The sequence below is a fragment of the Notamacropus eugenii genome, chromosome 1 (genome assembly GCF_028372415.1).
Source record: "Notamacropus eugenii isolate mMacEug1 chromosome 1, mMacEug1.pri_v2, whole genome shotgun sequence".
Lineage (NCBI taxonomy): Eukaryota > Metazoa > Chordata > Mammalia > Diprotodontia > Macropodidae > Notamacropus > Notamacropus eugenii.
The window spans coordinates 697,311,902-697,339,843 of record NC_092872.1 but is presented as its reverse complement, the minus strand read 5'-3'; the positions used below and the strand labels follow the sequence as shown (position 1 = coordinate 697,339,843).

General features: G+C 40.9%; 1 protein-coding gene across 1 annotated transcript in view; it reads left to right on the top strand.

The window, feature by feature from the left end:
* Positions 1-27,942, top strand: part of SMPD3 (sphingomyelin phosphodiesterase 3) — a 254,762-nt gene that overhangs the window by 77,637 nt on the left and 149,183 nt on the right. Inside the window, exon 2 of the mRNA XM_072636163.1 lies at positions 26,431-26,505. The gene's annotated coding sequence lies outside the window, so the exon portion shown is untranslated. The remainder of the gene's footprint in view (positions 1-26,430; positions 26,506-27,942) is intronic.

Genomic DNA, 27,942 nt, shown 5'->3' with positions numbered 1-27,942 from the left:
CGTGCCACCTAGCTGCCTCTGAGAACTCTGGTTTTGAACCTATGACTCAGAATTCCAAAGTACCTCCCCCAATTCTCTTCCAAACAACTTATGCTAGGGTTCCTTCTTCCCTGTCCCTCAGGACATCCATTCTGTCTGGCTCACCTCTTTTCTTCATGATGTCTCTTATAGCACTTCTTGATTTTAAGTCAAAAATATACTACAACCCACTTACAGCCAGCATGTGTCTTTCCCTCATCCTCTGAATTGCTATAGCCGAATGATTCCTCACCCTTTGGCCAAGATGGTGACAAACCTCCCTGACCTTAGCTATACAGATCCCCAGATTTCAAATATACCATTAGGCCCTTAGGCCCTTCTCATCTTGACAAGATCTATCAGAGTTTGTACCCCAGTGCCATAGCCTTAGAGAACACAGGGCCACTTCCCCAACCTGATCCTTAAGGCATTGGTAAATGTTTGTGGGTAAAAGATCACTAAAGAATTCAAATATAGATCGAAGAAAATGCATACTTTTCATTATGAAGAACTTAAGATTGAAAAAGTGGTGGGGAAAATTCCTCCCTTAGCAATTTTTTTTATAAAAAGAAACATAATTAGAGATTGGTAACCGCTGCTCTTTAGCTGTTTACTTTCTGATCCTGTTGATTTCAAAGACTTCATTGACCTTAAATGGAGCCACAGATAAGTAACCACAAGCATAATTTCTCCTTCCCTGTGAATATCATTCATTTAGATCCTCACCACTAAAGTTGGTGAAAGTTTTCTGTGGCTAATGGAATGGCATTTTCAGATGTCAACATTTTTTTCACCCATGAAAGCATGTTTTTTTATTCCCTCCCCCCAAATTTGGGAACATGGGTGCTCTATTTTAAGAGCAATAATTAATGTTCCCTTTTAATGATAGTAATTTTATTTGAAAAAAGAATATAAAAGATATTTAAGGAAGGAAACTGGTATTTGCTCACGTCCTCATTCAAAAGACTGAAAGGATTTTTTTAATGTGTTCATTCCTGGCTAATAAAAATAAATCACAATAGCCAGCCTTTCTATATCTCTTTAAAGTTTGCAAAGCACTGTCTATATGCTAATTCATTTAATCCTCATATCAACCCTATTAAGGTAGGTAATATTATTATCCCCATTTTACAAAGAAAGAAACTGAGACTGAGAGCCATTTAGTGACTTGCCCAAGATAGCTAAGAACGCTTTATAGCTGACAAGGCTATATTAAGAGGGTAAATTATGCAGAATGAAGGAAGTGAAGGTCCCATTGTAATCTGCCATATCAAGGGTATTGTGTTCATGGGCCATATTTTGAAGGAATGATGGAGGGCATCCAGGATCATGAGGGAACCGAAGATGGTGTCATACAAGAACTGACCCTTAATCTAGAGAAGAGGCTGCCTGGGGAACATGAGATCTGTCTTCAAGGCTATAATATAGAAAAGAGATTAGACTCGGCCTGCTTGACTCAGAAGGCAGAACTAGAGTGGTGGGAGGGATTTGCAGAAAGGCAGATTTAGTCTGAATGCAGGGTTTCCTAGTAATTTCGAGCTGTGCTCAAGCGGAAGGGGCTGACCCAGGAGATAGAGTGGGTCCCCCCTCACTGGAGCCTTTAAACAGAGACGAGACATTTGCTTGTTGGGATGGGTAGAGGGCCACAGGTTGGTCTGTGATTCTGGCTTCCTAAGGAGTTTGTGAAACACCTAAACTAGGTCGGGTCACATCTGCTTTCCCTTAAGGCAACTCTGAAGACATCTACTTGGCCAGGACAAGATGCCCTATGATAAAAGCAGAAATAGAGTTGGGCAATTCAGCTTAGCCTGTCCATTTTTTCAGCTGTGGAAGTGAAACCCACTTAGCCCATCACTGGTAATCCCTGGCATTGATCGTGACTTCTATCCTGAGTGATTGTGCAAGTCATTGATTTATTCTGAGACATTCTTCCCAAAGGTAGAGTACAAATGATGAGGAGGATATAGGCATTCCTTTTGTAACACACCTTTTTATCCCAAACGTTTTTCTCAAAAAAATCTCCCTATCCCTAAAGCTCATTCCATCACCAGTACAGGAAGGAAAAGTTACTTGCTCTCTTGGCATACCAATACAGAACAATTTAATACTTGTTGACCTATGAGATTTAGAGCTGAAAGGGACCTTCAAGATCATCTCTCTGGTCTGACTGATGCTAAAAGAAATGACAGAAGTAATCATCATAATAACATGGCACTCTGAGGTTTATAGCATGCTGTCCTCTGAGTACAACCCTCTGAGATAGATGGGGGTATAATTAGCCCCATTCTATAGATGAGGAAACTGAGGCTCTGGGAGTGACTTGTCCTTGATCATATAGAGGATAAGGACCAGAATTCCAGTGTAGGTCATCTGGCTCCGTCTTCCAGTCTGTTCTGAAACTGCCTGTGTGTATGACCTTCCAAGTAACTTCGTTGGGAAATAATTCCTGGAAAAGGTATGATTTGATGCCCCTTTTGGAGACCTACGTCCATGCCCTATTGAGGGGTGAGAGTAGGTGTGAGGTTGTTCGCTTAGTGGTCCTAATTTTATGGACAAATCATTAGAGCTACCAAAATGCTGCATGATTTCCTAGGGCTACACTGTAGCTTAGCAATAAGGTATCCAGCATATAGTGGGTACTTTCTATATGATAGCTGTTATTATTTTTACCGCCTCATCTATCCTCACTCTAGTTTTTGAAGGATAATATATCATCTAGCAATCTTCTCACGAGCATTTGGAAGGACTAATATGTTCAGTGATAACATGAGCTTTGAGATCCTTAGAAGAAAGGAAATATCTGGTGTAGCAGAAAGAGAATCCTAGAGCCTGAATTCAAATTCTACCCCTGCTACTTACTATCTGTGTGACCTTGGGTAAGTCATATTCTCATGTTCTTCCTCTTTGAAACAAAGGGATTGGACTCTGAGCTCTTTTTGCAACTTTAAATCCTATAAAGAATTATGTATGTAATCAACCCTTCTGTCACAGGGCTAAATTGAAATCAAGAGAATGTTTCCTGCACCATTAGTGGCACAGACTCCCCCACAGTGGATACAAACCACGGGATCCAAAATTCACTCTACAAATTATATTCGACATGAATGACCTTCTGGAAAGCAGACGTGGTTCTGTATTAAGCATGGAGAATGAACACAGGGTCCTTCCTGACCTTCACTTCTTTTATGAGGCAGCTGGCCAGCTGTCACTATTAAACTTCATTTAATACGGTCCTGCCTCTCTTCCTCAGGATTCGCATTTTATCTAAGGAAGATCTGGGTACAACATAGTAGGGGAGAAGGCTTTGTGTTTCATCAAACCAGAACCCTTGCTTCTTTTCTGCCCTTGTAACTCTCGTCATTCACCAGAGGAAGCAACGGAAGGAATCTTTCAACTATGACTTGACTTGTTTTTCTGATCCTTGCAGATAACCACAGCTTAATGGGTGCTCGCTGCAAATGACCCAGATAAACTTTGCCTTTGCTTTTTATAACCCTTTCAGCTCTGGCTGTTAGAAAACCTGAAGAAGAGATAGTCTCACTCCTCATCTCCACTTCTCCCAGTCTTTATCTACCTTCCAGGCTCCTGGTCAGCTCCTTCTCTATAAAGCCTTCGCAACTCCAACTCACCCAGTTAGGAATGCTAGCAAGTGTCTGAGGCTGGATTCAAACTCAGGTCTTCCTGACTCCAAGTCACATGCTGTATCACTGAGACACCTAGCTACCTCTTGTTGGGAGAAACATTCACATCAACAAAATCATAGATCTATTGGTATCTTGGATTTGTATCATCTCTGTAGAATATAGGCTACCTGAGGTCAGGGACCTGTGTGTGAATGTGTGTATGTATCTACATATGTATATATCACTTAATTTTCTAATGAATTAAACTAATCACTGACTAGTTTAATGATGGTGATTTTTTTCAGCCATCTTTCCATCCATTCATCCATCTGTTGTGCAGCCTTTGATTCAATTCAGTACAACAAACATGTTATATGTTTATATACATATACACATACATACATATGTAATATTTATATATTGTATATATGTATGAATATATGTGTGTACGTGTGTATATGTGTATTATGTATATGTGTACATGTGTGTGTATGCGTATATGTGCACAAATAAATACATACGTATCTACAAAACACATTTAACAAATGTTTGTTGTACTGAATTGAATTGATGTCTGGATAACAGATGGATGAGTAGATGGAAAGATGGTTGGAAAAATCACCATCATTAAACTAATTAGGGCCTTCTGAAAATTAAGTGATATGAAGAAAATAGGATGATCCTGAAAGAATACTAATTCTTGTAATGGCTATAAAAAGTAACCTTTGTCTTATGCTTTACAGTTTGAAAAACACTTTACATATAGTCTCTCATTTGATCCTCACAGCTCTGTGAGGCAGCACTATTACTGTGCTCATTTTATGGATGAGTAAAGTAAGGCTTGGAGAGGCCAAGCCATTTGCCCAGGGTCACAGAGATAGTAAGCATCAGAGGCAGGGTTTGAACCCAGACACCACTAGGTTGTACAGTTGATAGAACATTGGATTTGAAGTCAAAAAGGTTCCCAGAAAAGTATGATGGAAGATAGAATGTGGTAGGTATAAAGTCCTGATCCAGATAAAAGAGCTCTTTCTACAAATATTTGAGGAGATCCAAAAGATGAAAAATGGCGTAACCAGGATCCTCTGTAGCACATATTAGAGCAAGGAGTTAAACCTTTTTCTCCTCCTCCAAGATTCTCTCCTCCCACAAGATATCTCTGTTTGGTGTAATAAGAGGTACCCATCAGGATGGATGGACCTGAACTTGTCTGAGAGGTTTTATGTTCCTATAATTGTTTTTGGAGAAGTAAATGGCAAACCACTCCAGTATCTTTGCCAAAAAAAACTCCAGATGGGGTCACAAAGAGTTGGATATGACTGAAAACCACTGAACAAGTAATTGTTCTAAAACTATTCTTATTTACTTAGAGTTTCTTTTTTATCAGTTGGGAACTAGATGCCTCTCCTAGAACAATTTCACAGCTCTGATGGTAAGATTTTAAGAATAATGGATAAACTTTCAAAAAAACACATTATTTCACTGTGCAAGGCAAATAGTTAATAAAAACAGATTTTCTACAAATTTGGCACCCACCCATTCATATATCAAGCTGTCAGAAGAAAAGTATTTTCCCAAGATGTGTGAAAGTAAGCCCACAGTCTGTCTTTGCTTGAACGAAAAGTTCCATGAAAAGACAAGGTTTCTGTAATACCCAGCATGAACCACTTAGAAATAAAGCAAATATCAGATTTGGAACATTGGAAGCATCCAATTAGTGGGACTAATATTGCTTTTCAGAGAACAGGTCACTCACCTACTCCAAGATCTCCAGTGACTTTCTATTTCCTATCAGATAAAAATCCAAACTCCTTAGTTTGGAATTTAAATCCTTCCATAACCTACCTTTCAGCTTCATACCACTTAGAATAAGATAGTGGATAGAGTGCTGGGAGACCTGGGTTCAAATTCTGCCTGACCCTAACTCCGTGATCCTGATCAGACATGGGCAAGTCATTTCATCTCTGTGATCCATTAGACTATAAATTATAAACAAGTCTTGATCTACTTTGGGTGAAGGGAATTCTCACACCGATGAAATCAAAGGTCCTTGACACATATTGTATTGTATATGTATTAACCCTTCACAATTCTGCTCTAACCAAACTGGACTACTACTGAGGTCCTGGAAGTTGGCATAGTATCTGATGCCTCCATGCATTCACATGGTCCAAGTGTGAACACCCCTCTCAGAATCCCTCTTTCTTCTTCCTTCAAGGATCAACTCAGAGGCCAGCCCCTGATCCCAGGGAATCCCTCCCTGATCCTCTCTCCCCCACACCTTGTCTAGGTCTCTCCTTTCTTTCCCTCATACTTTACCATGATTCATACTTACATCATTTTCCTCCAATAGAATGTACATTACTTGAGAGCAGAAACCATGTGGTTTGTCAGTGGTAGCTTATCCATCTTTATAGTGGTAGCACTTAGCAAGGGTGACTTCTTTTTTTGTATTTGAGGTTTTTGCCTGGGTAGCTGATTTTATTAGTGTAGAGATCTCCCTAGTTTGGAAGCCCCTTATAACTAAAGCAGATCTGATCATAATTCATAGCTTTGGAAAGTTGTTTAGGGGTCACTGAGAGGGTAAGTAACTTTCCCATACAGTTAGTCTGTGCTAGAGGCAGCCTACACCCAGATCTTCTTGACAGCAAGATGAGGCCTCCATCCACTACCCCATGATGCCTCTCCTTTAACATCTGCCCCTCTTACAATTTAAGAATGCTTCCGAGCACTGAGCTATGATTGCCATGATACAATTTTTTTATCCATAAGACAAAGAAAATAGGGATGAGATTAAAATTTTTATTTCCAAGTAAAATCATAACAAAATGTTTGTCCATTGATGTGCCTGATCCTTCTAGTGTTAAAAAACATTTGTTGAATTTAATTCAATTATACATGCCTATTATACCCTGGGAAAGGCAGCATAAAGTAAGTGACAGAATGCTAGGCTCAGAGCTAGCTTTCTAAATGTTAGTTCCCAAGCATCAAATCCCACATCCAGTCCTTGCTTGTTATGTGACAGTGGGGAAGGCATTCATTTTTTCTGATGACTCTCTAAGACTTATCTACAAAGTAGTAAATGGGCCACATTTTTGCCTATAGCTTCCCCTATATGTCAGGTGCTTATATCAACTGTTCTGGGAAATCTTTGCCCTTAGAAAATGGAATGATTTCAGAAGAGATCCCATTCCATTGTATCAGAGTACTTCCTTGCCCTCTCACTACCATTGTCTTTGACCAGTTAATATAAGTTGATATGACATGATGATATATGATATATATGTCATTATATGACATAACATATGGTATGATATGATACAATATGGTGATATGATATGATATAATATAATGTAATATATAATATTCAAACTTTGATCAGTTAGACAGGGGTGGGGAACCTGCAGCCTCAAGGCCACAAATTTGTTCTGTGAAGTTTGGATTCAGGCAAAGGACTGCAGGACTTAGAGGACCACATGTGAAGGACAATACTTGAGGACCTAGAAAGCCACATGTGTAGGGTCACACTTGAGGGCCTAGAGGGTCACATGTGAAGGACCATACTTGAGGACCTAGAGGACCACATGTGGTCTCAAGGCTGCAGGTTCCCCACCCCTGAGTTAGAATAAATTAACCTGCCTCTTTTTCTTAGTCTGGGACTTTGCCGATTTGTCAGATCACAACAACTCAATGACTGGTGATTAAGAAACTGGTCCTACTTGTCAACTGGAGAGAAATATAATTTGCTCTCTGTGGGTTGTAAATGTGACCTCAGCAAAAAATGGGCTAAGCTCCCCTGGCTTTACCCGCTTACCTCCTGCTCACAGGTCTCTTAGTGGTACAGCTAAAGCCCATTAAAGGAAATGACTGGTGCATCCTGAAGTCAAAGGGTTTCATCTTTGCAAACGGCACCCCTCATATAAAACATAAACACAACCTAGGATTTACTGCCGTTTCTCTCGTGAAGTTTACAACTGTAGTGCGTCAGACAGGGCACATGTTTACAAAGCCTTGGACCAGAGGTAGTCGTCATGTTGAGGCAAAAACATTGGAGTCAGAAGACCTAGTTTGGAACATGGGCTCGGCTGCTAATTCACCATCTGACCCTGAGCAAATCGCTTCATATTCCAGGGTCTCACTTTCCTCACCTGCAAAATGGTAGTAGGCCACAAAATGAGATGATGCCTAAGGGCCCCCCTATTCCTTTTATGTAACATTATTGGTGGAATGAATTCCAGAGTATCATAGAAAGTGCAGCTCTATGAAGTAGTGCAAATATTTCTGATCTCCTTTTTTACAAATGAGAAAACTGAGGCTCTGAGAGGTTGAAACTAGATCATAGTCACACAGAAGGTGTGACAGCCAAGACTTATGCCCAAATCTTCTAACTCCAAGCTAATGCCCTGTACTGTGCTACTCACCAATCGCTCTGCTTTCTCCTCCCTCCTTCCTTTGCCTCTTCTACTTTCCCAGTGAATTCTCCTACCAGCCATCAATCCATCTTCATTCCACTCAATAAGCTGGTAGCACAGTAGACAGAACACTGGCTGGACGTAGAGTCAGGGAAGACCTGAGTTCAAATCCTGCCACAAACTCTTACTAGCGTTGTGATCCTGGACAGGTCACTTAACCTCTGCCTTAGTTTCTTCAGCTGTAAAATGGGGGTTTTAATAGCACCTACCTTCCAGGGTTGATATAAGGATCAAATGAGATGACATTTGTCAAGTGCTTAGCATAGTTCCTGGCACATAATAGGCACTATATAAATGCTTATTCCCTCCTTCTCCTCTTGTGCGTGCAGGGAATGCTGTAGCTTTGGGGAGCAGTTGTAGGCACTAATTGAGAGACTAGTAGGAGCAGACAGTAGCAGTAGGAGGAAAAGATAGCAAGTACCCCCTTGGCCTTTGGAGTGGTGAGGGAAGAGTCAGAACCTGGGGGAAAATGAGCAGAACTGGACCAGGTCAGAGCTCAGGGACAGCAGGAGGGACCGAGGTTAGTATGTTCAGTCTTAGGGCTCTCTGAGGTAGAATTATTCAGCTCCCAGACACTCTCAGTTAGAAATTTGAATGGAAATGGATGCTATGCAAAATATTATCACTACTGAAATTTTTCACTGTTACAGTTGTGGTGATTGTCATGACTGATACATCGTCATCAAAGGGCTTTCATAAACTTATTTGAAGGCCTAAAAGCATGATCAACTTCATCAGCCTCAGTGAAAATTCTTATAAGCCAGTGATCTCCCTCCATACCCCTCCATAGAAATAGGAGTTGGGCTTTTTCTTTTTATACTCCTTTAATATACTTCTTAGAAATTAAATTAAAGACTCCTTTAATATACTTCTTAGAAATCCTTCATCAGAGTTCAGCAAATATAGTAATAATGCAGTTGTCTCCTGATGATGGGGCAGATTGTCTGGGAAGTTGTTGTGTTTTGTTTTTTCCATTTTCTTAATCATGTAATTGAATATGACGTCCTAGTTGACACAACCCCTCATCTTTTATTTATACTTACTCCATCATCGAGACTAATATCAGACCTTAAAACTAAAATATTCCCCCCCAATGATCTTGGTAAGGAATGAAGCCACACTTGAATTTATCAAGGTTTGGAACCATTAATGCCTACTGTCATGATAGCTGAAACTATTTTTTTCTTCCAGGTCCAGCCCCCTCCCCAATGATACCCTGTCTGATCCTCCCATCTTCTAAAACATTCCAAAGGCAAAATATATCATCTTTCATCTACCATTTTTATTATTCACACAAATTCATTTCAATTAATATTCATTAGAACAGGCAGGAGTTTGATTAGTCCTGTACTTACTTAATGGGTTTCATTTTTTAAAATAAGGACAGTATTATGGGCCTAGGAAACGCTCAGTAGATATTAATTAATGAATCAGATTCTCCCAGAAGTAATCCACATCCTGAATGTAAATAAAGCACCTTTCCTTAGAAAGCCTCAAATTGGCATAACATCCTTGTATGCATAAGAACAGCTAACATTTATAGAGCTAGTAAAATTTACTAGAGCTAGTAGAAATTACTACTTCCATGTATGAGTGTCCTGAAAGGATTTGTACAATTTGAAAAATACTGAAGTTACTCCCAGGGCAAATAGAATATACTTCTGTGATAATGGGTTTATAGAGTTTAAATCCAGAGATCATCTTAGAGTACTGGATTTTGATTTAAGAAGACCTTGGTTCAACTCATGCTTCATATACTTACTAGCAGAAGTTATTTGTCGTTAGTTTTCTTAGAGGAGTAATGACATCATAGGTGATGATGACTTGCAAGCGATTTCAATTCAAGTGAGACAGAGTTGTACAAATTCATCAGCTGCACTCTCTCTTCCTGAGTCATAGAAGTCCAGTGGCAAGACAGAAGTCAGGACCCCTAGTGATGGCCTGGGGCGCAGTGGATGCCAGACCAAGCTCTAAGGTTCCAGAGGCCTGCTTCAGTCATTATAATAAATTGTTCTCATCTACTCTCATACTAGAGGTATAACCCTAGACAAATCACCAAGCTCTCAGCCTCAATATCCTTATATAGAGATTAGCATGTTCAGTCTTAGGGGATGATAAATGAGGGTGATGAAACCATAGCGCCTGATAAGGTTGTCATAAGTCTATAGAATTAGCCTCTTAAGGGATCTCTGAGGCCATATATGCCAACTGGTGGAGGTTGTTATTGCTATGTTTCAGAGCTAAAGGTCAAACATTCAAGAAAAGTATTTTCTGATGTCATCACTTTGAATGATAAGGAAACTTATCATTCACTTTGAAGATAAGGAAACTGAGACCCAGAAAGGTTAAGTCACTTACCCAAAGCCATCCAGGTAGCAAGGAACAGGGATTCAACCCAAGATCCTCCATCCTAAATCTAGCAGCCAGGCTTTCCACAGCACTAGAATGCCTCCCTTGTCAAGAGGGTCAGACTAGATAGTGTAGAAAAAAGGTTTCCAAAACCTTAAATCCCTGCAAAGGGGTAGCTACTGTCATTATTAATGAGGCTTCTCTAGTCTCTCTGCTTCGAGGTGGGACTCTGAACCACTTCAGATGGAAAGATTCAATTAGTCAGCATGAGAGCAGATTCACCTTAAATCCCTCTCTGTCAATGACACAAAATGGAAGGCCTACCTCAATCCTATCCACTCAAGTCCTGTTGGTTTGTTACAGTCCTAATTTGTAGACTTCATAGGTAAAGGTAGGTTTTGTTTCTAAGAGGTAAACTTTTTTTAAGAGTCAAAAACTTATTTTGACTTTTCCCAGAATCATTTTGTGGCCACTTTGGGCAACTTTGATGATTCTACTTCTTTTGTCTTCACCAAAGCCAATTGAGGTAGATATCTTAAGGGCAGGGACAGGCTTTTACCTTTCTTTGTATCCCCAGACCTTAACACAGTGCCTGGCACATAGTAGGTGCTTATTGACAAACTGATAACTGACTTTGGCAAGAAAAAAATCTACAATTAATTAGGTTATTTTGTTTCTTTTCTCAGTGAGCGTTTTTGTTTTGTTGTGTTTTGTTCTTATAATCTACCATGTTAAGGAAACAACAGACATCTAAATTGTTTTATTCACATAAAATTATGTTTATGTTTTCTGCAAGTTTATATAATTATAACAATTATGCTAACAAAATAAGCGTGGATATTTAACAGTTTTTCTTTAATTAAATGTGGATTTCTCTCAAAACAGAAATTAAACAGACCGCTGCTACAAGGAAGGCAACTGTGAGACACTTTCAATGTTGCACTAGGCAAATAGCTGAGGTTTTACCTTCCATTTTCTGTTAACTCATAGTTTTGTAAAGGAAAGAAGATCTTTTCTGGTTTGTTTGTTTTTAATTTCCCAGCTGACCTCGCAGTATCACAGCACATCAGAGAGCCAGGAGGGATTGTAGAAAGTGTCTTGTCCAATCCCCGCATTTAACAAAGAGGGAAACTGAGATGCAGAGAAGTGCTTTTCCAATGTTACAGCATGAATTACCCCAAAAGAAAAAGGCATCTTTAACACAAGCACAAAGGAGTGTACTGTTGTTAAAATCTGGTTTACTATCACATGCAATAGCTCCTGAGAAATCCAGATGTGCAGTTCACTGATGGACTTTTTTAAAAACAACATCAGCAAATATTTTTCTTGACTGTTTGTCCTTTAGCCCTGAAATGTATTGTAATGAGTGTTAAGGAGGGATAATTGCTGGATACTCGTGTCATAGCCAACTCTTCTTCAGCAGTTAACGACTGGCCTTGGTAACAAATAATAAAAAAAATTAGCTAAAGGTATTGGGGGACCTACTGTGACCTATTTCTATTTATAACATTTTTTCTAAAAAAAAATGTCCCAGGAATATATAATTAGAATTTATGATTCCCTACACCATTATAATATTTTTAGCTTTCACATGTATTAAAACTACCTCGATGTAGTTTTTAAAATAAAATTATCCTCCAAAAAAATTTAATTTTTTTAAAATCATCCTGATCAGCACACCAGTTGGAAAATGAAGCCCGACTCTGATTTATATACCCCAAATACCATCTTTGATACTTTAGACCATGGTGATATTTACCACCTAAAGTATTTGGAAAGCATAGGCTGTATTTGTCTTAATGAGATGCCATAACCCATGGATACATCATCTAATATTCAATGTGCTCGTCTTGTTTCTTGTTACTAGTTGTGCTGGTCCTGAGACAGCAAACACAAGACCTTCATCAGCTCTATAGACCCCCCCAGAGTTGAGATCTACTTACTCTATTGTAGGTAGTCTTGGAGAATGCATTCATACCATAAGGAGATGCTGGAATAGGATTTTTCTATGGTATGATTCAGTGAAATAATAGATTTAAATAATAATTTTACATATTGTTATATATGCCACAGATGGCATGTTCATTGAATTGAAAACAGATACAAAACTGAGGGAGTATCTAGCATGCAGATTACAGGGTAAGGCTCCCAAAACATCTTGCAAGGCTAAAACATTGAATTGAATCTAAGGGGAAAAAATGAGAATAAATGTACACTTGGACTCCAAAAATTATCTTCAGAATTAAAAGATGGGGCAGGGAGCCTTCACAAGTCAACACTGGGTCATAGAAGCCAAAAAACGAATGTGATCTTATACCACATTAAAAGAGGAATGATGTCCAAGACTAAGAAGGTGAGGGTCCGACTTCACCAATGGTTAGATTCCATCTGCAGCATTAAGCTCATCTGGGGCTACCACACTTTAGGAAGGACATGGCCTACCTAGGGAGTCCAGAGAGAAGGAATTCAACACAGAGAAGGCTCTTTACTTTTTGCCATTTGAGGATCAGATGATAGAACGAGAGATTCTAAGCATGGAGAAGGAAAAGAAGTCTTGGAGAGAATGTGATAGCTTTCTTTAGGACTTACTTGAAGGGTTGTCTTTATGTCGAAGAAGGATTAGATATATTCTGCTTGCCCCCAGCAAGCAAGAAGTGATTGGGGGAAGTTGCAAAAAGCCAAATTTAGGTGTTATGAAGATAAAGTCTCCTAATACTTAGAAATACCCAAGAGGGGATGGGCTGCCTCAGGAGACTGAGGTCCCCCTCACTGAGGGTCTTCAAGCAAAGGCTAGATGAGCAGCTGTGTTCTAGAGGAGAGTCACATTCAAGTGTGAGTTCAAGTAAAGGTAGTGGGGTGCTAAAAACAGAATGCCAGATTTGGAGTCAGGAGGACCTGTTTTGGAAATCCACCTTGGACAAATCACATAACCTTAATGGGTTGGCCTGGCCAAAGAAGTCATCACCTGGTGGCTAACCAAGATGTGTCTCAGTTTTCTCATCTATAAAAGAGACATAATAAGACTTGTAGAATCAACCTCCCCATGTTGCTGTGAGGCTTCCACGAACTAGCATGTGGAGGTAACTTTGTAGGCCTCAAAGCACTGCATACGTAGCAACCACTGTTATGGACAGAGGCATAACTCCAGTTTGAGGCCTGGACGGATGGGTTAGAATGGCAATGAAAAGAGCCTTGAACTTGGAATCAAGACACCTGTCTTTGAGCCCTGTTTCCCTAGCTCAATAGCTGCATGTAGTCCAGTAGTTTTAGTCATGTCTAACTCTTCATGACCCTACTTAGGGTTTCCATGGCAAAGATACTGGAATGATTTGCCGTTTTCTTCTCTAGCTTATTTTACAGATGAGGAAACTGAGGCAAACAGGGTGAAGTGACTTTCCTGGGGTCACCCTGCTAGTAAGTGTCTGAGGATAGATTTGAACTCACAAAGATGAATTTTCCTCACTCCAGGTCTGGTGCTCTCTCCACTGGGCTACTTAGCCACCCAATAACTGTGGAAGCCTTGACAAGTGACTGAATCTCCCCAAGTCTCAGTTTCCTTATCTGTGACTCCTCAGATGGAGATAATCATGCCTACACTGACTATTTCACAAGGTTGTCAAGAGATCTTCTACGTAAAGCAATTTGGAAGCTATAAAGTTAGTTGTGAGTCAATCATTTATGAAGAACTTTTGTGAATCTATTCAAATGTATCTACACCAAGGGGGGAGAGGGGGACAGGAAGGAGGAACTGACTTAGTAAGCAGTTATTTGACTGAATTCACCCTTCCCCTACTAAAGCAACACCACTTTGTATGTTTGGAGATAGACCTTTAGGTTTAGCTAAAAGGCAGTTTGCTACAGATGATAAAGAGCTGGCCTTCAAGCCAGCAAGATCTGAATTCAGATCCTGCTTCTGACACATTCTGGCTGCATAACCTTGAATAATTGATTTAACCTGTCAGTGTCTACACTAGTGATGTCTAACTCCAATAGAAACAGCAGTCACTAACTCATATCTAAGGACCCCTGAGGGCAGCATATTGACTTGGTTTTTAATGGTAATTTTATCTACGTTTTGTCCTATTCTCATTTATTTTGTTAAATATTTCCCCAAGATGCTTTAATATGGTAGGGGTGGGGATGGGGAAGGATGCTGGAACAGGCTTCATGTTTCATACCTCTGCTCTAGGCAACTCTAATTAACTACAAATTGCAGAGAATGTGCCAACCTCCATTGGTTGAGGGAGTTTCCTTACCGTAAAGTTCCTTTTCTAATGAAATCAGAGGTCTGGTCCCTCTGCCTAACATCCTGACAATAAATGATGTAACTTTTTTATTGTATTCAGTCTCTTTTGAGGCAGCTGATGGCACAGAGTGCTAGGCCTGGGATCTGGAAGATCCAAGTTCAAATCTAGCCTCTGATACTTCCTAGCTTATGTGACCCTAGGCAAGTTCCTTCATCTCTGTTTGCCTCAGTTTCCTCAACTGTAAAATGGGGAATAATAATAGAACTTATCTCTCAGGGTTGTTATGAGATAATAATGATAAGAAGCCTTGCCTGGTGTATAGTAGACACTGCAAAAATGCTCACCTCCTTCCCTTTCCGAGGATGAGGATATGTCATTCCCATTGCTAAGACACTACAGTATGCATCCTTCCTCCATGGATCATCCCATCTTCTCTGGTGCAATTCTGATGAGTGGCCTCCCAACCAATTCTCCATAGAAACTCCACCCAATGTTCTGGATGTCTCCCTCTATACTTACAGTCATTTGCTGTATGTATATGGCATTTGGGCTAGCCCTGTCTCCTAAGAATGGGTCAATATATGTTACCTAGCTTCTTTCTTGGCAATCTAGATTTGCATTTCCTTTAGTCAGAGCACAAAAGGCAAATCCCCTAATTCAAATAAATTGGTGGATTCTTCTCAGATAACCAGCTGCTTGCAAAAGTCAATGACCTAATTGGCACTGGAGTACAACCTAAAGTAGGGAACACCCCAACCTGCTAATAGGCCAAGAACTCCCAGAAGTAGCCCTGGTGAGGAGGATGTCAGATGCAAGGAATTCAGTGGGCAGATCAAACAGGAGTCATAATTGTTCCCTTGGCCTAAAACCTTAAGTAATGATCAGGAGGAAAGAAATAACCCATATTCATCTTTGATACAGGAGTCACTGGGGGGTCCTGGAAGGAACACGGACTCTGGAGTTAGACCCGAGTTTAAATCCTAACCCTGTGCTGCTTATGACCAGGATAACTTTAGGCAAGTATCTCTGTGGGCTTCCGTTTCCTCCTCTGATATTGAAAGGGTCTGTCCTAGATCATCTCTCAATTCTAACATTCTGTGGTGTAATAGATCCTAGGATATTGTACCCTGAAAGTGCTGAAGCCTGGACTAAATCATACTGTACATGTATCTATGCCCACATATTCATTCATGTCTAGGTGAAATATTCAAAATGAATACCCAAGGCAACCTGAAAGGGCCCCCTCTAGGGCTGTTATTGAGAGAGGTAGGGTCACTTCCTCCACTTTTTTCCTTATGGAGTGTTCTAGAGTCCTGAGTTCTAGTCTTTAATTTTTCCTTTAACTTGCTGTATGACCCTGGGCCATTCAATTTCCCTCTTTAATTCTCAGTTTCCTCATTTTCATTTAGAATGTCTATGGGTTGGGGGCCGGGGGTGGGAGGGAGACCAGAGAGAGGAACATATAAAGAAAAGCGTTGTCACCAGCCAACTATCTGAAAATGAAAATAAGAATACTTGTAGTGACTAACTTAGGAAAGTCATTTCTCTTTGAGACTCAGTTTCCGCACCTATAAATTGGAGGCAATATTGTTTGGGCTGCGTACCTCCCAAGATATTGATAAAGACAGCACCACTGGAAACCTTAAATCAGTTCAGAAATGTAATTCATTACTATCATTGTCCTGTTATTTATTATTACTGTTGCTGTTGTAACCCTCTACAGAAATTTGGGGGGGAAGCAATTGGGGTTCAGTGACTTACCCAGGGTCATGCAGCTAGTAAGTATCAAGTGTCTGAGGCCATATTTGAACTCGGGTCCTCCTAACTCCAGGGCCAATGCTACAACAACAAAAAAATTTTTAACAAATTTATAGTGCTTTCCTTACCACTTTATGCTTTTTTGAGTCCCTACTTAAGTGCCAGAGGAGCAAAGACCCCCAAAATTCAGGGTGCAGGGCATCTAACCAGAAAAAAAATTAGAAGGAACAGCTATGTTTTGGTATATGACCTAAGGTTCTGACCTCTAAAAATCAGTGTAGTGTGGGGTAGTTGTGAGTGACTCTTTCCAGTCAATTTGGCATGATGGAAAGCAGCTAGGAGTTAGGAGAGCTGGAATTGACTCTCAATTCTGCTGGTGCTTCACTTTGTGACTCTGGGCAAGTTACGTCTCTCTGTGCCTCAATTTCCCCCCGTAATATGATGGCATTAGACCAGTTCACAATCGATAGATTCATGACCTGACTCCCAGGCTTCAAACTAACAGTAGGACCTCACTCATGTCTCTTGAGGGGGATATGTGGGTAAAACAAGCCTCACTCTACCTTGAGAAGCTAAGGGAACCATTCAGAGGAGGTGTCTCTTGTGTCTGAGCTCTCAGACATTGGTTAAAAAAGAGCATCTGGGAAGAGATGAAATGTATTAAAAATGCCCTCAAAATCTGGCATTTGCAGACACATTTGGGAAGTGTGTTCCTAAGGTACCACCCACAAGTGTCCCTAGCCCAGAGCAGCCCTGGGCCAACAGAAACATCCATTCTTTCTGAAGCCAGCCCCTCCCACCTCTCCAGTTGGCTTTAAAGGCATTTATTCTCCTGGGTTCCTCTAGGGCTGGTTGTTGCCTGAGCTCAAAGAGGCCACAGAAATATCTATTCAAGTGCCTGAAAAGGGGTTTCATTATTTCCTCCACAGAAGACAGTTTGCCACTTTTTCAGTTTGGATTTTCAACTCCAGTGACCTTCCTTCTAGAAGGCAACCCCAGCCAGGGTCTGAAGAAGGATTCAATGGTGGCATGTTGGAGTATGCCTTTATTCCCATTCTCTCTTTCCTCCTCCTCCTCCTGCTTTTCCTCTCTCTCTCTCTCTCTCTCTCTCTCTCTCTCTCTCTCTCTCTCGGATTCTATTGCTCATCATTTCTGCATCAGGTTGACTATATCATCTTATTGAGTCTCCGGTGTTGTCTAAACCTTTGCATAGAAGTTGATGTAAATGACCCTGGTTGTCTGCCTTGCCTGCTCCATGCTTGGCAGCAGAGAGGCTGTTGAGAGAGATGAAAATACTCATTCCTCAAAGGATTTAATCCCAATCAGGGATTCGCCTGCTCACAGGAAGGGACAAACTGGCACCATCATTACTGGACTGTTTTTGCCAGAATCCCAGTAAGCCTCAAAGGCAAACTAATAAGTGAAAATGCGAGTGGCCTTTAAATCATCACTGCTATTAATGATGACCACTCATGTTAGTAGTTAACTTGTAGGCCATTTGCCCCCTTCTGAGTCAGAATGTCATCTTCCAGTTATGCAGAGAAGGGCTACGTTTGTGTAAAGAGCTGACAATCGCTAACTTAACACACCTCTCTCAGGTTTTGGGTAGGCCTTAAACCTCAGTAGCCCGGGCTTGGGAGCAGCCAGGAGACTCCCTAGAAGAATCACGGGGACAGATGTTTCTTTTATGCTGATCCAGTAAGACATAGAATACAACAGAAAAGTCAATAAACATTTATTAAATGCCCACTAGGGGCCCAGCTCTATGGTGAGCACCATAGAACAGAGGACATCATCTATGTGCCATACAAAGCTCTCAAATAGCCTACAATCTGATGGGGGAAGATGAAACAAAAGGAAGTTGAAAAGGGGAGGGGGAGAGGGAGGGACAAGTGAGGAACAAGGTGGAAGAGACCGAAGGCGTACAGGCCATTGGGAAGCAGAATAGCGTAAAATGATAGGGTAGGATGGGATTTTTAGAGCTCAACAAATTCTCCAACCTCCTCATTTTACATCTGGGGAAACTGAGGCCCAGAGAGGCCTAGTGACTTCCCCGAGATCACACAGCTTGCCAGTGACAAAACAGAAACTAGAACCCAGGTCTTCTGACTTCCAGCTCAGGAATTTTAGTACTTTCGGCCCCACAAACTTCACCATTGATCATAAATTGTTTCCTGTCTCCTGATCATAGTTCATCTCCCCATTCAACAAAACAAATCAATGAACTGTTATTAAGCACCTTGTTCAGTGGTTTTTCAGTGGCATCTGACTCTTTATGACCCCATTTGGAGTTCTCTTGGCACATACTGGAGTGGTTTTCCATTTCCTTCTCCAGTTCATTTTACTCAGATGAGTAAACTGAGGCAAACAGAGTTAAGTGACTTGCCCAGCTAGTAAGCACCTACTATTCACAAAGCACTCTATTAGAAAATAAGGGAAGAAAAAATATAACTTGGTTGTGGGGAAGGGGAGGCAGGGGGTCTCTGACCTCCAGGATCTCTCTAGCTGGTAGAGGAGTCAAGATATGATGATAGATAAGACTAATGACGGCTAGAACCGGATATTCAGGTAAAGGCAGTACAAAATGCTGAGAAGGAGACAGGCAGAGATAGAAAGACATGGGGGGGGGGAGAGAGAGAGAGACAGAGAGAGAGAGAGAAACAGAGAGAGAGAGAGAGAGACAGAGAAGGAGGGAGGGATGAAGGGGGATAGGGAGAGATAGAATATTATTTCTATTCCAACACTTCAAAGAGCCTTAATTTTTATATAGAACTTAAAAGCTTGCAGAGTATTTTCCTCACAGAAACCACGTGAAGCAGTTAGTATCACCATCCCCATTTTGCAGATAAGGAGATCTAGGCTCAGAACGATTCAGTGACTTGGCCTAACTGATGAATCACAGAGCCAGCACTAGAACTCAGATCTTCTGACTACAAATGAATATTCTCCATTCCCAGCCCAAGGAAAATGGGGGAATAGTATCATATATTCCTTTTGTAGGACCCCACTTTCTAGAATTTACTTGAATAAGCAGATTTCCACCTCCCACGTCCCATCACCACCACCACCACACACATACACCTTAGACAGGCAATATAATATGATGTAAGAAACCTCAGTGAGGAAAAAGGAGCTAGCTATGTGATTCTGAGGAGCTCACCTAACCTCTCTGCGCCTCAGTTTCCTCATCTATGAAATGAAGATCCCAATCCAGAGACCTATGAATGGCAGATATTATTCCCCAAAAATCCAAATTCTCAAAATGAATATATATTTATCAGAATAATAATCTCTCCTAAATGGACCACTGGATGACAACTTTTATTTTACAATAAGGAAACTGAGGCACAGAGGGGTTCATTGGCAAGCCAGCTATTATTATGAGGATAAAATGAGGTCATGAAAATAAAAGTACTTTGAAAAAGTTGAAAGCTCTTTTCCCATGTCAGGTATTATTTGGAGTTACCATATGAGTAACTGGTTCATGGGGGGAGAGGGGGAAGGTAATCTTAGGTGGAGACCTTGGCAAAATTAGCTGGAGTATTTTGCTCCCTGGGATGCTATATATAATGTTGCTAACATTTGCATAAGGCTTCTCAGTGGAATGTGTTCAAGGAGTTAGTGAATTCAGTGAAAACCAGTTGGCTCTGGGGTCTGGGCTACTGTTAGCTTTTGAGACACTGCCCTCTTGTGCTCTGTAAATGGCCAACTGTGTAGTCGTCTCCCTGCGGGAATCACGCAGCATCTCAGCCATGAATGACAGTCTCTGCCAAGCTGAAATCAGCTATTTAAGCAAGTGCCTCTCTATCTCTACTGCTGTTACCCAAAGAGAAGAGTAACAGGGAGACCGGTGGATTCCAACTCCTCTAAAGACGGCAGGTTCTTATTTCTGAGCATTTTCTATTTTGGGGAGGAAGAGGGATAATAATGATGAGTTTCAAAGTAGTGGGAATAGGACAGGAACTGCCTAAGATTATATTCACGTATGTTTGGCTGACAAATGAATCTCTCTCTTTTAAATTTCTAATCCAAAGCTAGTAGAAAGTGTGCTATATTGTTTTTTCGGAGAGAAAGAGAAAGCTTGTAACATGGGAGAGGAAAGAAAACACTTCCAAACCAGTTTTTACTGTTAAAAAAATGATATTAAAAAGTTTCCTGAAATTTGAAGGTTTGAGGCATGGAGTACATCCTTTCGAGGAAGTCTGGTTTATTCCTGCTCAACCAAACTGCTGTTTTCTTTAACTGTGTTTTGAACAAAAATATGATTTTATATATAAGATGCATTTGTGGGATTGAGAATCAAAGGCTGGGAGATTGTTACTGTTTAGAGCTAATTATTTGATGGGATTGCTTGTGATGATGCTGTATCTGGCAATATTGTTTGGTAAGCTTCTCGTGATTAGCCAGTCCTACCAAAGATTCTTCCATTCCCTCAGAATCTTGGAAAGAAATGGTAATGTGCTAATGCTGCTAGTGGTAGCAGTCTTTAGAATCTCAGGTGAGTCCAGTGCCTCACCCTCCTCACCCTTCATCCCAGGCTCCCCAGAACCTGTGCCTGACTTAAGACAGGGAGGTGAGGGTTTGGCATCTGAGTACACAATTAGGAAATTCCAACTCAGTTGGCATATAGGAGGCTGGCGATCAGGGCTGGATGGTAGGTACGGTCGATAGAGCTCTAGACTTGGAATCAAGAAAACCTAGGTTCAAATGCTATCTCACACTTTAGGAGGACTTTAGGAAAATCATTCAATCTCTCTATGTCTCAGTTTCTGATCTATAAAATGAAAGGATCTGGGTAGATGACTTCTAAGTTCCCTGCCAGCTCTCTAGCAAAGACTCTAAGATCCTAGAAGATTTTGCTGCCAGTTGGTATTAGCCGTACCTAGCCAATGCTCCTGCAGTCATGCATGGTGGACACTGCAGCTTGGAAATTATTGTTCTCAAACATCCAGGGGTGGGGAACCTGTGGCCTCTTAAGCCACATGTGTCCTCGAGGGATTTGTTCTATGAAGTTTGGGTTCGGTCAAAGGGCTGCTCTTGAGGACCTAGAGGGCCACATGTAACCTCAAGATCACAGGTTCCCCACCTCTGATCCAGATCATTTCAACTTGAAGGGGCTGACCTGGCATAAAGATTGGACAGCATCTGGCGACAAGCAAGGCTTCTAATACTATGGGGAAAATATCAGAGTTAGACAATTTCTAGCCACATAAAGTTAGGTTTAAACAATATTAATAGATTATAATTAATAAATATTTTCCTTCAACTTTCCATCCTTGTAGCCATGCAATGTGTCACAGGCATGAGTGGGGAGCAGGACCAGGGAGTAAGGAGAGCATGTCATATACGGCTGGTAGTGTCCACCAGCACTCTGACCCCTGACCCCTCCTGCTTATCACCACAGTTAAATGGCACACAAACGATATTCTTTAAGTCAAACTGTTAGGATAGTTCTCACTGCTTGAGACTCTTTCCCCGTTTTTTATCACCTCTTTGGATTCATATCCATCCAAAGAGGTAGCTGGGTTGTTGTTCAGTCATCTCAGTCATGTCCAACCCTTTGGGGGTTTTCTTAGCAGAGATACTGGAGTGGTTTGCCATTTTACAGCTCATTTTACAGATGAGGAAACTGAAGCAAACAGGGTTAAGGGACTTGCCCAGGGTCACAAAACTAGGAAGTGTCTGAGGCCAAATTTGAACTCAGGTCCTCCTGACTCCAGGCTCAGCCAGCACTCTACACACTGAGTTACCTAGCTGCCCTAGTGATATAGATAGATAACTCACCTTGAAATCAGAAGACCCAGATTCCAGCACTGCCTTTGAAATATCCTGACCATAGGGCCCTGGACAGGTCACTTTACCTCAGTGCCCCCAGGCAACTCTCTAGGACTTGAAGTTTCAGAGAAGCTGATGACCTACATTAATTACTGTTCTCTGCTGGTTCTCCTATTTGTCTGACCACTCCTCAGTTAACCATAGGCATCCCCCAAGGCTCTGTTTCTCTATACTATTTGACTTGGTGATCTCCCTACCTCCCATAGATTCAACTATCATCTCTGTTCAGTTGATTCCAGATCCAGATACCCAGCCTTCACCTCTTTCCCCCAGTCTCTCATCTTCAACTGACTTACAGACATTTTGACCAGGATGTCTTATAGACATGTTAAGCCCTATAACGTTATAGGGCTTGCATAACGTTAAGCCCTATAACTGAAACTAAAAGTTTCCAAACTTTTAGAAATTTAACTGAAATCATTAGTGCCACCACTGCCCCACCCTTTTCCTAACTTCCCTAATGCTGTCTAGGGTACCACCACCCTCTTAGTCACCTGGACTGTCAACCTAGGGGTCATCCTCTAGTCCTCCCTTCACTCCCCATAGCCAATCAATGGCCAAGTCCTCCTGTTTCTACCTCTCTACCTCCTTTATATACACTCCCTTCTCTCCTCTGATACAGCCCCCACCCTGGTGCAGTCCTTTATCACTTCAAGCCTGGACCACTGCAATAACCTGGGGATCTCCCTGCCTCAAGTCTCTGCCCATTCCAGCCCATCCTCCACTCAGTGGTCAAACTGATCTTCCTAAAGCATAGACCTGACCCTATCAACAGTGCTCTCATTGTCCTGGCAAAGCCTTTGAACCCTTCTTATCATTCCCACATCATGATCAGGCATCATCAGACTTTAATGGAGGTCCATATCATTTCCCCAGAAGCTGGGGAAATCCATAATAAAAGTTTACATCACAGAACACTTAAGGAAGAGTAACTTATTGGTGAAAAGACAACCTCATTTCTGTGAGGGAAAATCATGCCTGGCTAACCTGTGAAAGATTTTCAAAGAGGTTAATTAAGCATGTGAACAAGGAGAGACAAGTGCTTTGAATTTATATAAGCTTTCCAAAAGTTTTCACTGGATTTTCTATTAAAGCCTATTTTGTAAACAGTCAGTCACCTTTGGGTTAAGGAAAAATATCACAGATAAATAAAAGATCAGATGATAGAAAATGAAACTCTGGGTAATGGGACCAGGAGAATATAAACTCCCTGAGGCCAGAAACATAGCCCCAGGGTCATCCTCAAGTTAGTCCCCAATAATCACCATGTTCACAGATAACACTGAGTAGTTTCAGGAATGAGTGGAAAAATGCTAGAGGAGTTTCAACATTTAGGGGAAATAATGCAATCTCTACTTCTGCATACAATCTCTAAACTGTTATGTGGGTAGAGCACAAGGAAATCGTTCTGGGAGCTGTTGTGGTCTCTGCTAAAGGCAGTGTGTGACTAGGGCCAGAGAGGCCAAGAAAATGTGGGGTACTGCTAGAGGAAGTCTTGGGAAACAACATGAAATCCTTGGTTCTACCAGTATATTGAAACTTGTCCTATCTGTGCTGTTCTTTGCTGTTCAGTCATATCTGACTCCTCATGACCCCATGGACCAAATCATGCCAATACGGTCAGGGCTTTTCTTAGCAAAGATACTGGGGTAGTAAATGGCAAACAGAGGTTAAGTGACTAGCCCAGGGTCACACAGCTAGTGAGTGTCTGAGACCAGTTTTGAACTCAGGTCTTCCTGACTCATCCCAGTGCTCTATCCACTGAGCTATCTAACTGCCTTAAACCAACCTAAGTACCAAAAAAAAGACTAAAATATTATGATTCTTCTATCAGAAAAGACAAAAGTTGAAATGGATAGAAATGAATTCTATAAAATCACAAATTAAAAAAGTATGGACTTCATGAACAAATTCTGGAATATTAAAACTAAGGAATATCTGAATGTTCAACCACAGGAACACGAAATGCGAACTATAGCTAACTATTAGCCACGTAACCTGAGACAAGTTGCTTCCCTTCCCTGGGCCTCAATTTCCTTATCTATAAGATGGACAACTGAGCTAAATGATTCTTCAACTCTAGAATTTCATGTTCCAGGGTCCTGCCTAGGCCTAAATCCTATGATCCTACCAATCATTATCTTCTCCATCTTAGACTTGCCCTTCCTCCAAATTTCCCCATTTGTGTTGAGAATGTCACCATACTTCCAGATCCAACTTCAGAATCAACCTTGATATTCTAACTCTCACCTTTCATACCCAATTTATTTCCATTTTATCAACTCTACTGGCAGCTAGGCGGTGCTGTGGTTAGAGTGCCAGGCCTGGAGTCAGGAATATTCATCTTCATAAGTTCAAATCCTGCCTCAAATATTTACTAACTTTGTGACCCTGGGCAAGTCCTCTAACTTTGCCTCAGTTTCCTCATTTGTAAAATGAGCTGGAGAAGGAAATGGCCAACTACGCTAATATTTTTACCACAAAACCCCAAAGGGGATCATAAAGAGTCAGATATAACTGAAAAACAACTGAAAAATCAACTTCACTACTATAACCACCGGGTCATATCCTTATTGCTTCTAATAAAGACTACATCTAATAATAGCTTCCTGATTTAGTTTCCCTACTCCTAGGCTCTCCTTTCTCCACCTTGTCCATGTCAACTCCTCATTGTCACTTACCCCGTATCCTTCCCCTTTCCTCTTCCCTTCCCTCTACTTCTTGTATAGACCTATTTATTTACATGTTGTCTTCACTCAAGCACAGAGAGCACAGTTTTGCCTTTCTTTGTGTGCCTTGTTGTCCCCATCGTACTTAGCACCATATGCTGGGAACGCAGTTGGTGTATTATAAATGTTTGCTGACTGAATGTATGAGAAGATCCATTCTAGTAGCAATGTATAGTGAGGAAAGGAGGGAGTTGTTATTTAATCACTTCACTTGTGTCTGACTCTTCATGATCCCATTTGGGATTTTCTTGACAAAGATGCAGGAGTGGTTGACCATTTCCTTCTCCAACTCATTTTACTGATAAGGAAACTGAGGCAAACAGGGTGAAGTGACTTGCCCAGGGGTCACACAACTAGGAAGTATCTGAGGTCAGATTTGAACTCACAAAGATGGGTCTTCCTTACTTCAAGCATGGCACTCTATGCACCGTACCATCTCGCTGCCCCATAGGGAACAGGGAGACCAGGTTAAGATATTTGGGTGGTTGGTAATAGAGAGATGATATACTGAGGGGATCATGGCCACAGAAATGGGGGGAAAGGTTTGAATCTTAGAGAAACTATAGAAGAATTATAGCAGGATGTGGTGACACTCATAGGATTTAGAGCAGAAAAGAACCTTTAAAAAAATCCAGTTCAACCCCCCTGTTTTGTAGATAAAGCAATACAATGAGTTGTTTTAGGTCCAGAGAGATTCTAGGAGTTAGAGGCAGAGACAGAATTTTGTTTATCTTCAAAGGATCAGAGATTTAGAGCTAGGTGTGACCTCTAAGGTCAGCTGGTCCAGCCCTCCACTTTTCCAAATAAGGAGGGTGAAGTCCCAGAGGTTTTACTGACATGCCCAGGAGAGAGATGGGGAGCTCAGGCTTCAGCCCCATTCCTGTTCTGCCCTTCTCATCAGATCGTGCCTTCGCAGAGAGTCTGTTCCTTCTGAGACATTCTTTCTGCCTCTCCACTCCCTCAATTCATACTGCCTCCCATGGATCCTGCTGTGGTCTTCTGTGCTTGGTTCACTAAGAATAACAAACAAATATTTATAGGAGTTGAAAGTTGGTTAAAAAAAAAAACCCAACATTTTACATACAGAAGGCCTTAATAGCTTAAAACTGCAGTAAGACTGCTGTATAATCTTTTGAGCCTCATAATACTTGTGAAGTACAGTTATTAATCATCCCCATTTTACAGATGAGGAAACTGAGGCTTCAGAAGGTTAAGTGATCTAATAGCTTTAAAGATGTCAGAGGCAAGATTCAGAGGTTTCCCCAGGTCTGCCTGCCTCTTTATCTGACACACAATTCCTTACATGTGGGCAGCAGAGAAAGCTGGAAGCTTTTTATGCTAAGTGATATACTATCTTTGTTTTCACAAGTAATTTTGTACAATTTTTTTCTCATTTCAGATAAGGAATTATCAGTGATTCCCATCCTGAAGAAGCGCAGACTTCAAACTGTGGAGCAGACAAGGAATTCTTCAGGTGAGTTACTTGTCCTTTAAGAATAATTCCCAAGTTCTCAAACTGCAAAGAACCAAGCAGAGGTATGATGGCTGTTCATTTAGTTGAGTGCATCTTTGCCAGAAGAACCCTATGACGATCCACTAGAAATAGCTGCACTAGAAATTTGTTGATGACGGCTGCTCTCCTAACTTAATAAGGTGCAAAGGGACAGACCTTTTTGAGAGATTGAACAAGAACCGTGAAATTGACCCTTCAAAGAATTTCCAGCTTCAGTTTCGTAATACCAATAAGCATGATACCCACTCAGCTATTCTTATGAGTTCAATCACTCCCAGGGAACCTGTGCCTCCTAAAGAATGGGGGCTTGCTTTCTTAAGTTCCTCTCTATAGATGTGTGAGAGGCAGATGGATCTAGTGGAAAAAACCTTTGGTTTGCCATCAAAGATGCTTGCTGACCTTGGTGATCTTGGCCAACTCATTGCCCTTTTCTGAACTCAAGTATCCTCATCCAAAAAAGGAGAGGGCTGAACAAGAATGATTTCTAATGTCCTATGAAGCTCTAAATTCATGACCCTATCTGTGGTCTTCTGATCTGCCATTTCTCAAAAAAGCAAAGGTTCTGAAAGACATTCCCAGGACGTGGGAAAGTGATCATATGTATTCTTCATCTAAAAGTTCACACCTACCTAAATTATTTGGGTTATGTCAGGATTTCACAAAGAGAATTCATAATCTGCTAGATTTTCTATCCCGGTTTAATTTTAGAAAGGTGAAAAATTGGGTCTTTTTGACAGATTAATGGCAGCACTTTAAAATTATCATCTAGTTCATGATAGGAACTAGAGTTGTGATTTCATTGACATGAGGAACTCTCTCTGTTGATGCAGGTCAGAACCTTCTCTGCAGTTTCTAGTTTAGAGTCAAGATCTCAAAAAAGCAGCTGATTAAGGAACCAGATCAAAATGTAATTGGGAAATACTTAGCAAAATAAAAATGCAAAAGGATGTAGATAATGCTAATATGTGGTTTTCTAAGTCAATATGGGGCTCACAGGGATCCTTCTATAAAAGTTAGTGGTCCCCATTTCTATCTTAGTTTGATACCACTTCTCTAGGCAACTCCCTAAACCAATGGTATCAAATTCAAATAGAAAAGCAGGGGCCATTCAAATTGTACAGAAGGATCTCTGTAGGCTCCATGTTGACTTAGAAAACCATGCATTAACATTATCTATTCCCTGTTATATTTTTATTTTGTTAAGTATTCCCCAATTACATTTAATCTGATTTAATCTATCCGAGTGTGTTACTGGCCCCTTGTGGTGTATTTTGATGCTTCTGCCCTAGATCAATGAGTAATTAAGTGACTTGGTCAAGGTCACACAGTCATAGGAAGGACTTGAATTCAAGTTTTCTATCCAATACACTGTGCTGTCTCTCTGCTATTTAGCTTAGT